The sequence below is a fragment of the Tachyglossus aculeatus genome, chromosome X5 (genome assembly GCF_015852505.1).
Source record: "Tachyglossus aculeatus isolate mTacAcu1 chromosome X5, mTacAcu1.pri, whole genome shotgun sequence".
NCBI classification, from domain to species: Eukaryota; Metazoa; Chordata; class Mammalia; order Monotremata; family Tachyglossidae; genus Tachyglossus; species Tachyglossus aculeatus.
In genome coordinates this window covers 2,654,976-2,668,008 of record NC_052097.1, presented here as the reverse complement: position 1 = coordinate 2,668,008, position 13,033 = coordinate 2,654,976, and the positions used below count along the sequence as shown (strand labels likewise).

Below are 13,033 nucleotides of genomic sequence, written 5' to 3'. Positions count from 1 at the left end.
CTGTGTGACCCTGGGCAAGTCCCTTCACTTCTATGGGCCTCAGTTCCCTCATCTGTAAAATGGGGATTAAGAGTGTGAGCCCCATGTGGGACAGAGATTGTGGCCAACCCGATTAGCTTGTATCCACTCCAGTGTTTAGAACAGTGCTTGACACATAGTAAGTACTTAAATACCATTATTATTATTATCATTATTATTATTATTGTTAAATTAGCACTTTCAGTTTGGTAATATAGCAGAGCTTGTCCTTAAAGCCCCCTTTTTCCTCTCCTCCTCCCCTCCCCATCACCCCCTCTCCCTCCCTCTGCCCTACCTCCTTCCCCCCCCCCCCACAGCACTTGTAAATATTTGTACATATTTATTACTCTGTTCTACTTGTATATATTTACTACTGTATTTATTTTATTAATGGTGTGTATATAGTTATAATTCTACTTATTCTGACTGTTTTGACACCTGTCTACATGTTTTGTTTTGTTGTCTGTGAGCCTGTTGTTGGGGTAGGGACCGTCTCTATATGTTGTCGACTTGTATTTCTCAAGCACTTAGAACAGTGCTCTGCACACAGTAAGCGCTCAATAAATACGATTGAATGAATGAATTTGAATGATTTAAGCACACCGCATGGTGGCAAATTCTGTTGCACTGTACTTGCCCAAGAGCTTAGCAGTACTCTGCCCACATTCAATGCTTAATAAATGCCATTGATTGACTGACTGATTAGGATAGTGCCTAGCAATAAGCAGGTGCTCAATAAAAGCCACTGACTGCCTGGCATTTAAGCCTTTTTTTAATTTTAGCTTGCAGCCCCTGACCTTCTTACCATACCAACTGCCCTCTGCTAAGCAGGGCAGATAATATCCGATGTTTTCGATCTTTTATATTAAACTACAATTTCAATTTAAGATCTTTTCACGCAACCTCTGTAGTAGTAATAATGGCATTTATTATGTATTTACTATGCACCAAGCACTGTGCTAAGTGCTACCTAAAACTGTAGTACAATTGGACCCAAAGATTTCTGAAGAGAAATTACAAGAAATAATGAAACTATTTTCTTAATAGTTACACAGGCTGGGGACCGAAGAAAAACATGCAAAAATATGAATGCTTGTCGCGTGAAGAAAAGCATGCAAAAATATGGATGCTTGTCGCCTGAAGAAAAACATGCAAAAATACGGATGCTTGTCGCGTGAAATAAGTTGTTTATTATTCAAAAAGCCAATTGTTTTTTGGTGAGGATTATTTTCATCCTCCTTAAAAAAGCGAAGTATCCCTCAAGTGGCTGTAACGAATCTGGTTAACTGAAATGTTCCCTTTGCAATAAATTCAGAGGTAGGTTTCAATTGACTAGCGATAACAGAAATGATAATAATAGCATCTGAGGGTTTACTAAGTGCCAAGCACTGTACTAAGCACTGGGGTAGACACATTACAACCAGATCAAACACAGTCCCTGTCCCGCCTGGGTTCATTGTATTCGGCAGGGAGAGAGAAGGCATTTAAATCACACTTTACTGATGACAAAACTGAAGCCAGAGAAATTAAGTGGCTTGTCCAAGGTCCCACAATAAACAGGTGGCAGGGCCGGAATTAGAACCCAGGACTCCAGACTTCTAGTTCTGTGCTCTTTCCACCAGGCCACGCTGCTTCTTGTAAATACAGTCAATAAATCATGATTCATCATCATCAATCGTATTTATTGAGCGCTTACTGTGTGCAGACCTCATCGGGAAAACATACCAAAACGTAGGGCCGCTTTAAAATCTGCACTGTGCACCTTCCAAAAACAAAGTGTCAATACGGATTAGAGTTCAGTCAAGCGACAGGAAAGCACTCTCGGTGGAAAACAGCGACGGCATTGAGGCTGACCAGAGATTTAAACCGTTTCATTTTCATCAAAGCCATCCCGCCACCAATATACCATCGGGCCAGCCAAAATGCTGGGTGCCATTCCCTGCATAACGTCCTGTGTTCACCAGGTGCACGACCGTGCACCGTAATGCACCATGACTCCACGGTGATCAATCAATCAATCAATCATATTAATTGAGCGCTTACTGTGTGCAGAGCACTGTACTAAGCGCTTGGGAAGTACAAGTTGGCAACATATAGAGACAGTCCCTACCCAACAGTGGGTTCACAGTCTAAAAGATCAACCATCAGTGGTATTTCCAGACCATTTACTGTGTGCAGGAGGCCTTCACAGACTGAGCCCCTTCCTTCCTTTCCCCCTTTTCCCCCTCTCCATCCCCCCATCTTACCTTCTTCCCTTCCCCACAGCACCTGTATATATGTTTCACATATTTATTACTCTATTTATTTATTTTACTTGTACATATCTATTCTATTTATTTTGTTTTGTTAGTATGTTTGGTTTTGTTCTCTGCCCCCCCCACTTTTAGACTGTGAGCCCACTGTTGGGTAGGGACTGTCTCTATATGTTGCCAACTTGTACTTCCCAAGCGCTTAGCACAGTGCTCTGCACACAGTAAGCGCTCAATAAATACGATTGATGATGATGATGCAGAGCACTGTACAAAGTGCTTGGGAGAGGACAACAGAAAAGAGTTGGTAGACCTGTTCCCTGCCCACAACATGCTTCCAGTCTAGGGGGGGAACAAGGGAACACTGCCTAGGCCTCTAGTTGTCACCTTTTAGCAAGGACTGTAAGCTCGTTATGGACAGGGAAAGTGTCTGCTAATTCTATTGAGCTGCACACTCCCAACTATGGTCCTCTGCACATAGTAAGCACTCAATAAATACCATCTCGCTGCTGACCCCTCACCCATGTCCTGCCTCTGGCCTCCCGCCTCAAATCCAACAATGACTCTCCCCCCCATTAAAAGCCATATTGAAGGCCCTTCTCCTCCAAGAGGGCTTCCCTGACTAAGCCCTCTTTTCTTCTTCTCCCACTCCCTTCTGCGCTGCCCCGACTTGCTCCCTTTCTTCATCCCCCTTCCCAGCCCCACTGCATTTAATGTCCATATCTGTAATTCATTTCTTCCTATTAACCTCTTGTCTCCCCTCCTCTAGACTGTAAGGTCGTTGTGGGCAGGGAATGTGCCCATTTAGTGTTGTTTTGTACTCTCCCAAGCGCCTAGTACGGGGCTGTGCACACAGTAAGCGCTCAATAGATACGACTGAACGAATGAATTGATTGACATCATAGAGAGGCTGTGTAAAACGGAGAAGGAGCCACAGAGTCTAATCCTAGTTCCACCACTGGCCTGCTGTGCAACTCTGGGCAAGTCACAACCGCTCTGGGCGCCCACTGAAGCAGTAATAAGAATAACAAACAATCAATCAATCAATCAATCGCATTTACTGAGCGCTTACTGTGTGCAGATACACTTCTTCAACCCAGCAGGTAATAGGAGAAAGGAATGTGTTTCCACAGGGGCTGGACATTCATTTACTCAGTCAATTGTATTTACTGAGCGCTTACTGTGTGCAGAACACTGTACTATTACTACTACTACTAATAATGATGGCATTTGTTAAGCACTTACTATGTGCAAAGCACTGTTCTAAGCGCTGGGGGGATACAAGGTGATCAGGTTGTCCCACGTGGGGCTCACAGTCTTAACCTCGATTTTACAAATGAGATAACTGAGGCTCAGAGAAGTTAAGTGACTTGCCCAAGGTCACACAGCAGACACGTGGCTGAGCCGGCATTCGAACCCATGACCTCTGACTCCCAAGCCCGGGCTCTTTCCACTGAGCCACAAAGCGCTTGGTAGAGCATGTATAATACAACAATAAATAGTGACATTCCAAGCCCACAAATAAATAAATAAATAACGATGGCATTTGTTAAGCGCTTACTATGTGCAGAGCACTGTTCTAAGCGCTGGGGGGATACAAGGTGATCAGGTTGTCCCATGTGGGGCTTACAGTCTTAATCCCCATTTTACAGATGAGGTCACTGAGGCCCAGAGAAGTGAAGTGACTAGCCCAAGGTCACACAGCAGACATGTGGCAGAGTCAGGGTTCGAACCCATGACCTCCGACTCCAAAGCCCGTGCTCTTTCCACCGAAGCACGCTGCTTCTCTACCTAGCAACAGGCCACATAAGGCAGTACGTTCAAAAGCAGTTTACCAGAAAGACCGTGAAACAGGAATAGGGGGAAGAGTGCCTCGCCTCTGAGGGTAAAGTTTTTGTTTCATGGTATTTGCTAAGCGCTTACTAAAATAATTACGGAATTTGTTCATCATCAATCGTATTTATTGAGCGCTTACTATGTGCAGAGCACGGTACTAAGCGCTTGGGAAGTACAAATTGGCAACACATAGAGACAGCCCCTACCCAACAGTGGGCTCACAGTCTAAAAGGGGGAGACAGAGAACAAAACCAAACATACCAATAAAATAAAATAAATAGGATAGATACGTAGATATGTTCAGCGCTTACTATGTGCCAGGCTGGGGAGGACATGAACAAATCAGGTTGGACACAGTCCCTGTCCCACGTGGGGCTCACAGTCTCAATCCTCACGTTGCAGATGAGGTCCCTGAGGCCCAGAGAAGTGAAGTGACCCGCCCAAGGTGACACAGTAGCGGACGCAGGATTAGAACCCATGATTTCATGACTCCCAAGCCCGGGCTCTATCCACTAGGCCACGCTGCTTCTCAATCTTTGTCAAGCACGGTTCTAGCACCGGGATAGGTACAGGCCGATCAGGTCGGACATATCCCCGTCCCTCCTAGTCTAAATAGGAGGCAGAATGGGTATTACATCCCCGTTTTACAGTTGAGGAAACTGAGGCACAGAGAAGCAATTTGCCTCCCGTTACAAGGCAGCCAAGTGGCAAAGTGGGAATTAGAACCCAGGTTCTCTAACTTCCCCCTAGGCCACGCTGCTTTCAAATAACTCCCAATTAGGACTGCACTAATCATTCATTCACTCATTTATTGAGCGCTTACTGTGTGCACAGCACTGTACTAAGCGCTTGGGAAGTACAAATCGGCAACATATAGAGATGATCCCTACCCAACAACTGGCTCACGGTCTAGAAGGGGGAGACAGACAACAAAACAAGTAGACAGGTGACCCCAGTGCTTAGAAAAATGCTAAACATATAGGAAGTGCTTAACAACTATAATGATGATAATAATAATAATAATAAGCAATCATTATCATTGTCATTATTATTATTATTAAAGTATTAGTTTGGGGCCTTGTAGTTATCCTGGACTTAATAATGGTACTAATAATACTGAGTATTTCTCTCTGAATTGAAGCACTGGGAACACCTCAGTTTCTGCAGGTTATTCATGATTTATTTTTTATGGTATTTGTTAAGTGTGTATTATGTGCATGCCACTGTACTAAGCACTGGGGTAGATAATCAACTTGCAAAAGCGGTCAAATGTCCAGGGGCCCAAGTCCCCACGCCCACGGCGCTGGCTCAGAAAACATGGTTCTCACAGGAACAAAAGCATTTCCGTTTCCCAAGCCAATTCCTGAATGTCTCTCTGTACTAGGGTGGAAAGGAAACGAAGGGTGAAACAGCAGAAAATAAATCCCCATAGCTGGTCCCAGATTCTGAGATTCAACTGTCCACACAAATAATAATAATAATGATGTCATTTATTAAGCGCTTACTATGTGCAAATCACTGTTCTAAGCGCTGGGGAGGTTACAAGGTGATCAGGTTGTCCCACGGAGGGCTCACAGTCTGGAGCACACAAATGAATTTCCCAGGAATGCTAGGAAAGGTTAGGACTCCTTTTCTTTTTCCCCTCTGTCCATTAAGAAAATAAAAACAGTTCACGAATGAGCCAACTGAATTCACTTTTTTAAAAATGGTATTCATTTAGCACGTACTATGTGCCGGGTACGTACTAAATGGGGTAGACACAAGCAAATCAGGTTGGACTCACAGTAGGGCTCATAGTCTTAAAATCCATTTTACAGATGAGGTGACTGAGGGACGTTAAGTGACTTGCCTGAGGTCACCCAGCAGAAGAGAGGCAGAGCTGGGTTTAGAACCCAAGTCCTTCTGAATCCCAGGCCTGTGCTCTAATAATGGCATTTTATTAAGCGCTTACTATGCACAAAGCACTGTTCTAAGCGCTGGGGAAGTTACAAGGTGATCAGGTTGTCCCACGGGGGGCTCACAGTCTTCATTCCCATTTTACAGATGAGGTAACTGAGGCACAGAGAAGTTACGTGACCATCATCATCATCATCAATCGTATTTATTGAGCGCTTACTGTGTGCACAGCACTGTACTAAGCGCTTGGGAAGTACAAGTTGGCAACATATAGAGACAGTCCCTACCCAACAGTGGGCTCACAGTCTAAAAGGGGGAGACAGAGAGCAAAACCAAACATACTAACAAAATAAAATAAATAGAATAGATATGTACAAGTAAAATAAATAGAGTAACAAATATGTACAAACATATATACATATATACAGGTGCTGCGGGGAAGGGAAGGAGGTAAGATGGGGGGGATGGAGAGGGGGATGAGGGGGAGAGGAAGGAAAGGACTTGTCCAAAGTCGCACAGCTAACAATTTGCAGAGCCGGCATTTGAACCCATGACCTCTGACTCCAAAGCCCTTGCTCTTTCCACCGAGCCACGCTGCTTCCCATTTAGAAATTTAGGCAAAACCAGGCAAAGGGGACTTCTGTAGTAAAGTGCCTTTCTAATCCTACCATTTTTCTTAACAACTACATACCCCAGGACGGCAATGACGGGAGGTGGGAGCAAAACTTTCTAAGACATGGGGACACTTGTTACTGACTCACCATCATTAGATTCTAGAGTTTTGGCGGAAACCTCATCGTCAAAGGGGTAGTTGTGGGCGTACATGTGGTTGAGATCTGCTTCAAGATGCAGATGTATTCAAAAGGTCAACAATGACATTCTCGGAATGACCGCGATTAGCCAAAAGGCACACCCACACTTCTAACCAACTCATCATCATCAATCGTATTTATTGAGCGCTTACTATGTGCAGAGCACTGTACTAAGCGCTTGGGAAGTACAAATTGGCAACATCTAGAGACAGTCCCTACCCAACAGTGGGCTCACAGTCTAAAAGGGGGAGACAGAGAACAAAACCAAACATACTAACAAAATAAAATAAATAGAATAGACATGTACAAATAAAATAAATAAATAAATAGAGTAAAAAATATGTACAAACATATATACATATATACAGGTGCTGTGGGGAAGGGAAGGAGGTAAGATGGGGGGGATGGAGAGGGGGACGAGGGGGAGAGGAAGGAAGGGGCTCAGTCTGGGAAGGCCTCCAAATAACTTCCCCTAACTGTAATTTATTTTAACGTGTACAAAGCTTAAACAGGGAACATGCCTATCAACTCTGTTATACTGGACTCTCCTGAGCGCTAAGTTCAGCGCACGACGCACAGTAAGCATCCGAGAAATGTCACTGATTGATTTCGTTTATGGAATTTGGGAAACGCTTACGGTGGGTCAGGCACTGTACTAAACTCTGGGGTGGACACCAGTTGATCAGGTGGGAAAAAGTCCCTGTCCCACATGGGACTCACAGTCTTAATCCCCGTCTGACAGAAGTGACTTGCCCGAGGTCACCAGCAGACAATTAATAATAATAATGGTATTTGTTAAGCGCTTACTGTGTGCCCAGCACTGTTCTAAGCACTGGGGTGGGTACAAGTTAATCAAAGTTAATCAGGTTGGACACAGTCCCTGTCCCACTCAATCCCCATTTTACAGTTCAGGTAACTGATGCCCAGAGAAGGGAATTCCCTTGCCCCAGATCACACGGTGGATAAGTGACGGAGCTGGAATTAGACCTCAGATCTTCCTACTTCCAGGCAGAAGGAGCACGATGTGGTGGACAGAGCGCGGGCTTGGGAGTGGGAAGGTCACGGGTTCTAATCCAGGCTCTGCCACTTGTCTGCTGTGGGACCCTGGGCAAGTTACTTCACTTCTCTGGGCCTCAGTTCCCTCATCTGTAAAATGCGGAGTGAGGCTGTGAGCCCCACGTGGGACAGGGACTGTATTCAACCCAATGTGCCTGTATCCATTCCAGCGCTTAGTAATAATAATAATAATAATAATGGTATTTGTTAAGTGCTTAGTATGTGCCAGCCTTAAATGCTGCGGTCAGGCTGGACATAGTCCCTGTCCCACATGAGGGCTCGCAGTCATTTAGTCATTCAATCGTATTTACTGAGCACTTACTGGGTGCAAAGCACTGTATTAAGCGCTTGGGAGAGTGTGGTACAACAACAGAGACATTCCTGCCCCGAACGAGCTCACAGTCCGGGGATTGGGGCGGGGGGGGGCACACATCAATAATAATAATAATAATGATGGCATTTATTAAGTGCTTACTATGTGCCAAGCACTGTATCAATACAAATACGCAGACAAATAAATAAATGACAGATCTATACATAGATCTATACATAGATCTATACACAGTCTTTTAGACTGTGAGCCCACTGTTGGGTAGGGACTGTCTCCATATGTTGCCAACTTGTACTTCCCAAGCGCTTAGTACAGTGCTCTGCACACAGTAAGCGCTCAATAAATACGATTGATGATGATGATACATATGTGCTGTGGTGATGGAAGGGCAGATGAATGCAGGAGCAAGTCAGAGCGGTGCAGAAGGGAATGGGAGGAGAGGAGGGCGCAGTCAGGGAAGGCTTCTTGGAGGAGGTGGGCCTTCGATAAGGCTTTGAAGGGGGGCGGGGAAGAGTCGTTGTCCTGGGAATATGAGGAGGGAGGGTTGTTCCAGGCTAGAGGCAGGATTTGGGAGAGAGAACAGTGGTGAGATAGACGGGATGGAGAGACAGGTTGGCAGGTTGGCATCAGAGGAGGGCAGTGTGCGGGCTGGGTTGGAGGAGCAGGGCAGCGAGGGGGCGAGGGGATCGAGGGTTTTAAAGCCAAAGCCAAAGTTTTAAAGCCAAAGGTTAGGGAGTCCTCATGCCCATTTTCTAGATGAGGGAACCGAGGCCAGTGGAAAGAGCCCGGGCTTGGGAGTCAAGAGGTCATGGGTTCTAATCCCGGCTCCGTCAGCTGTGTGACTTTGGGCGAGTCACCTCACTTCTCTGGGCCTCAGTTCCCTCATCCGTGAAATGGAGATGAAGACTGTGAGCCCCATGTGGGACAACCTGATTGCCTCGTGTCCCCCTCCAGCGCTTAGAACAGGGCTCAACACGTAGTAACACCTTTATTATTGTTAAGTGAAGTGAGTTGCTCAAGGTCACAGAGCAGCCAGGCGGCGGAGGGGGATTAGAACCCAGGACCTTCTGCCTCCCAGGGCCCGGCTGGCACATAGTGAGCGCTGAAAACTCTCCCCACTTCAGTCTATACTTCACTCTGTTGCCTCCGCGGATCATCTTTGTGCAGAAACTCTCTGGGTGTGTCACTCCCCTCCTCACAAATCTCCACTGGCTGCCTGTCGACCTACGCACCAGGCAAAGACTCCTCACTCTCGGCTTCAAGAAGCAGCGAGACTCAGTGGAAAGAGCCCGGGCTTTGGAGTCAGAGGTCAGGGGTTCAAATCCCGGCTCTGCCACTTGTCAGCTGTGTGGCTTTGGGCAAGTCACTTCACTTCTCTGGGCCTCAGTTCCCTCATCTGTAAAATGGGGATGAAGACTGTGAGCCCCCCCGTGGGCCAACCTGATCACCTTGTAACCTCTCCAGCGCTTAGAACAGTGCTTTGCACATAGTAAACGCTTAATAAATGCCAACATTATTATTATTCTCTGTGCCTCAGTTACCTCATCTGTAAAATGGGGAATAAGACCAGGAGCCCCCCCTTGGGACTATCTGATCACCTTGTATCCTCCCCAGCACTTAGAACAGTGCTTTGCACATAGTAAGCGCTTAACAAATACCACAATTATTATTATTATTATTATTGTTCTCTGGGCCTCAGTTCCCTCACCTGGAAAATGGGGATTAAGACTATGAGCGCCCCGTGGGACAACTTATCACCTTGTATCCTCCCCAGCACTTGGAACGGTGCTTTGCACATAGTAAGCACTTAATAAATGCCATCATTATTATTCTTCTCTGGGCCTCAGTTCCCTCATCTAGAAAATGGGAATTATGACTGTGAGCCCCCCATGGGACAACCTGATCACCTTGTAACCTCCCCAGCGCTTAGAATGGTGCTTTGCACATAGTAAGCGCTTAATAAATGCCATCATTATTATCATTAATCTCTGGGCCTCAGTTCCCTCATCTGGAAAATGGGGATGAAGACCAGGAGTCCCCCGTGGGACAATCTGATCACCTTGTATCCTCCCCAGCGCTTAGAACGGTGCTTTGCACATAGTAAGTGCTTAACAAATGCCATTACTATTATTATTATTATTTTACTTGTACATATTTACTGTTCTATTTACTTTGTTAACGATGTGCATTTAGCTTTAATTCTATTTGTTCTGATGACTTGACACCTGTCCCCATGTTTTGTTCTGTTGTCTGCCTCCCCCTTCTAGACTGTGAACCTGTGGTTGGGTAGGGACCGTCTCTATATGTTGCCAACTTGTACTTCCCAAGCGCTTACTACAGTGCTCTGCATGCAGTAAGCGCTCAATAAATACGACTGAATAACAACAACAACAACTACAGAGACATTCCTGCCCCAAATGAGCTCAAAGTCCGGAGGGGGACGACGACACATCAATAATAATAATAATGATGGCATTTGTTAAGCGCTTACTATGTGCCAAGCACTGCATCAATACAAATATGCACATGAACAAGTAAATGACAGATCTATACATATGTGCCATGGTGATGGAAGGGCAGATGTATGCAGGAGCAAGTCAGGGCGGACCTGAACAAACTTACTATGTGCCAAGAACTTTATCAGTACCAATACACAGATGAATAAATAAATGGCAGATCTATACATATGTGCTGTGGTGATGGAAGGGCAAATGAATGCAGGAGCAAGTCTGGGCGGGCCTGAACAAACTTACTATGTGCAAAGCACTGTATCAATACCAATATGCAGATGGATAAATAAATGACAGATCTATATATATGTGCCGTAGTGATGGAAGGAAAGATGAATGCAGGAGCAAGTCAGAGCGGACCTGAACAAACTTACTATGTGCCAAGCACTGAATACGCTGATGAATAAATAAATGACAGATCTATACATATGTGCTGTGGTGATGGAAGGGAAGATGAATGCAGGAGCAAGTCAGAGCGGACCTGAACAAACTTACTATGTGCCAAGCACTGTATCAATACCAGTACGCAGATGGATAAATAAATGACAGATCTATACATATGTGCCGTGGTGATGGAAGGGCAGATGAATGCAGGAGCAAGTCTGGGTGGACCTGAACAAACTTACTATGTGCCAATCACTGTGTCAATACCGATACACAGATGGATAAATAAATGACAGATCTATACATATGTGCTGTGGTGATGGAAGGGCAGATAAATTCAGGAGTAAGTCAGAGAAGGCCTGAACAAACTTACTATGTGCCAATCAATCAATCGTATTTATTGAGCGCTTACTGTGTGCAGAGCACTGTACTAAGCACTTGGGAAGTCCAAGTTGGCAACATCTAGAGACGGTCCCTACCCAACAGTGGGCTCACAGTCTAAAAGGGGGAGACACAGAACAAAACCAAACATACTAACAAAATGTGCCAGGCACTGTATCAATACCAATACGCAGATGGATAAATAAATGACAGATCTATACATATGTGCCACGGTGATGGAAGGGAAGATGAATGCAGGAGCAAGTCAGAGCGGACCTGAACAAACTATGTGCCAAGCACTGTATCAATACTAATACGCAGATGAATAAATAAATGACAGATCTATACATATGTGCCATGGTGATGGAGGGGAAGATTAATTCAGGAGCAAGTCTGAGTGGACCTGAACAAACTTACTATGTGCCAAGCACTGTATCAATACCAGTACACAGATGGATAAATAAACGACAGATCTATACATATGTGCCATGGTGATGGAAGGAAAGATTAATTCAGGAGCAAGTCAGAGTGGACCTGAACAAACTTACTATGTGCCAAGCACTGTATCAATACCAGTACGCAGATGGATAAATAAATGACAGATCTATACATATGTGCCGTGGTGATGGAAGGGCAGATTAATTCAGGAGCAAGTCAGAGCGGACCTGAACAAACTTACTATGTGCCAAGCACTGTATCAATACCAGTACGCAGATGGATAAATAAATGACAGATCTATACATATGTGCCGTGGTGATGGAAGGGAAGATGAATGCAGGAGCAAGTCAGAGCGGACCTGAACAAACTATGTGCCAAGCACTGTATCAATACCAATACGCAGATGAATAAATAAATGACAGATCTATACATATGTGCCGTGGTGATGGAAGGGAAGATGAATGCAGGGGCAAGTCGGGGCGGCCCTGAAGCAACAGCCCCAGGCTGAGGGTGATGGTGATGGTGCTGGGAGCCAGTAGGCCAAGCTGCTTTTCTGGGCTGGTGGGGAGCGGCGGGGCGGGGCGGGGCGACCTTACCGCGGGATTGATGGCGACCCTCCAGGGGGTAATGGCGGGGCCAGGGGCGGCCACCGGGCCTTTGGCGGTGGCGGTGGCCGGGCCGGGCTGGGCCGCCCACCGGAACTGGGCCTCCTCCTCCTCCTCCTCCTTCTCCTCCTTCTCTTCGGCCAACCGCCATCACGGGACCGGAAGCGCCCGCCCCGGCCCAGGGGGAGCGGGGGGAAGGGGGAAAAGGGGAGGAGGAACGGGAGGAACTGAGGAGAAAATGGAGGGGAGGGGGAAGAGGAGGGGAGGAGAGGAGGAGAAGGGGAGGGGAGAAAGGAGGAGAGGAGATGAGGAGAAAAAGGAGGAGAGGAGGAGGAAGTGAGGAGAAAAGAGGAGAGGAGGAGGTGAGGAGGAAGTGAGGAGAAAAAGGAGGAGAGGAGGAGGTTGAGGAGAAAAAGGAAAAAGTGAGGAGAAAAGAGGGGAGGAGGAGGAGAAGGTCAGGAGAAGGAGGAGGGGAGGAGAAAAGGAGGAGAGGAGGAGGAGGAGGGGAGGAGAAAAA

General features: G+C 46.1%; 1 protein-coding gene across 3 annotated transcripts in view; it reads right to left on the bottom strand.

Moving 5' to 3' along the window:
* Positions 1–12,585, bottom strand: part of EXOC1 (exocyst complex component 1) — a 62,048-nt gene extending 49,463 nt beyond the window's left edge. For all 3 annotated transcript variants that reach the window (XM_038769108.1, XM_038769110.1, XM_038769109.1), the window contains exon 1: positions 12,508–12,585. The gene's annotated coding sequence lies outside the window, so the exon portion shown is untranslated. The remainder of the gene's footprint in view (positions 1–12,507) is intronic.
* Positions 12,586–13,033: the final 448 nt, after the last annotated feature.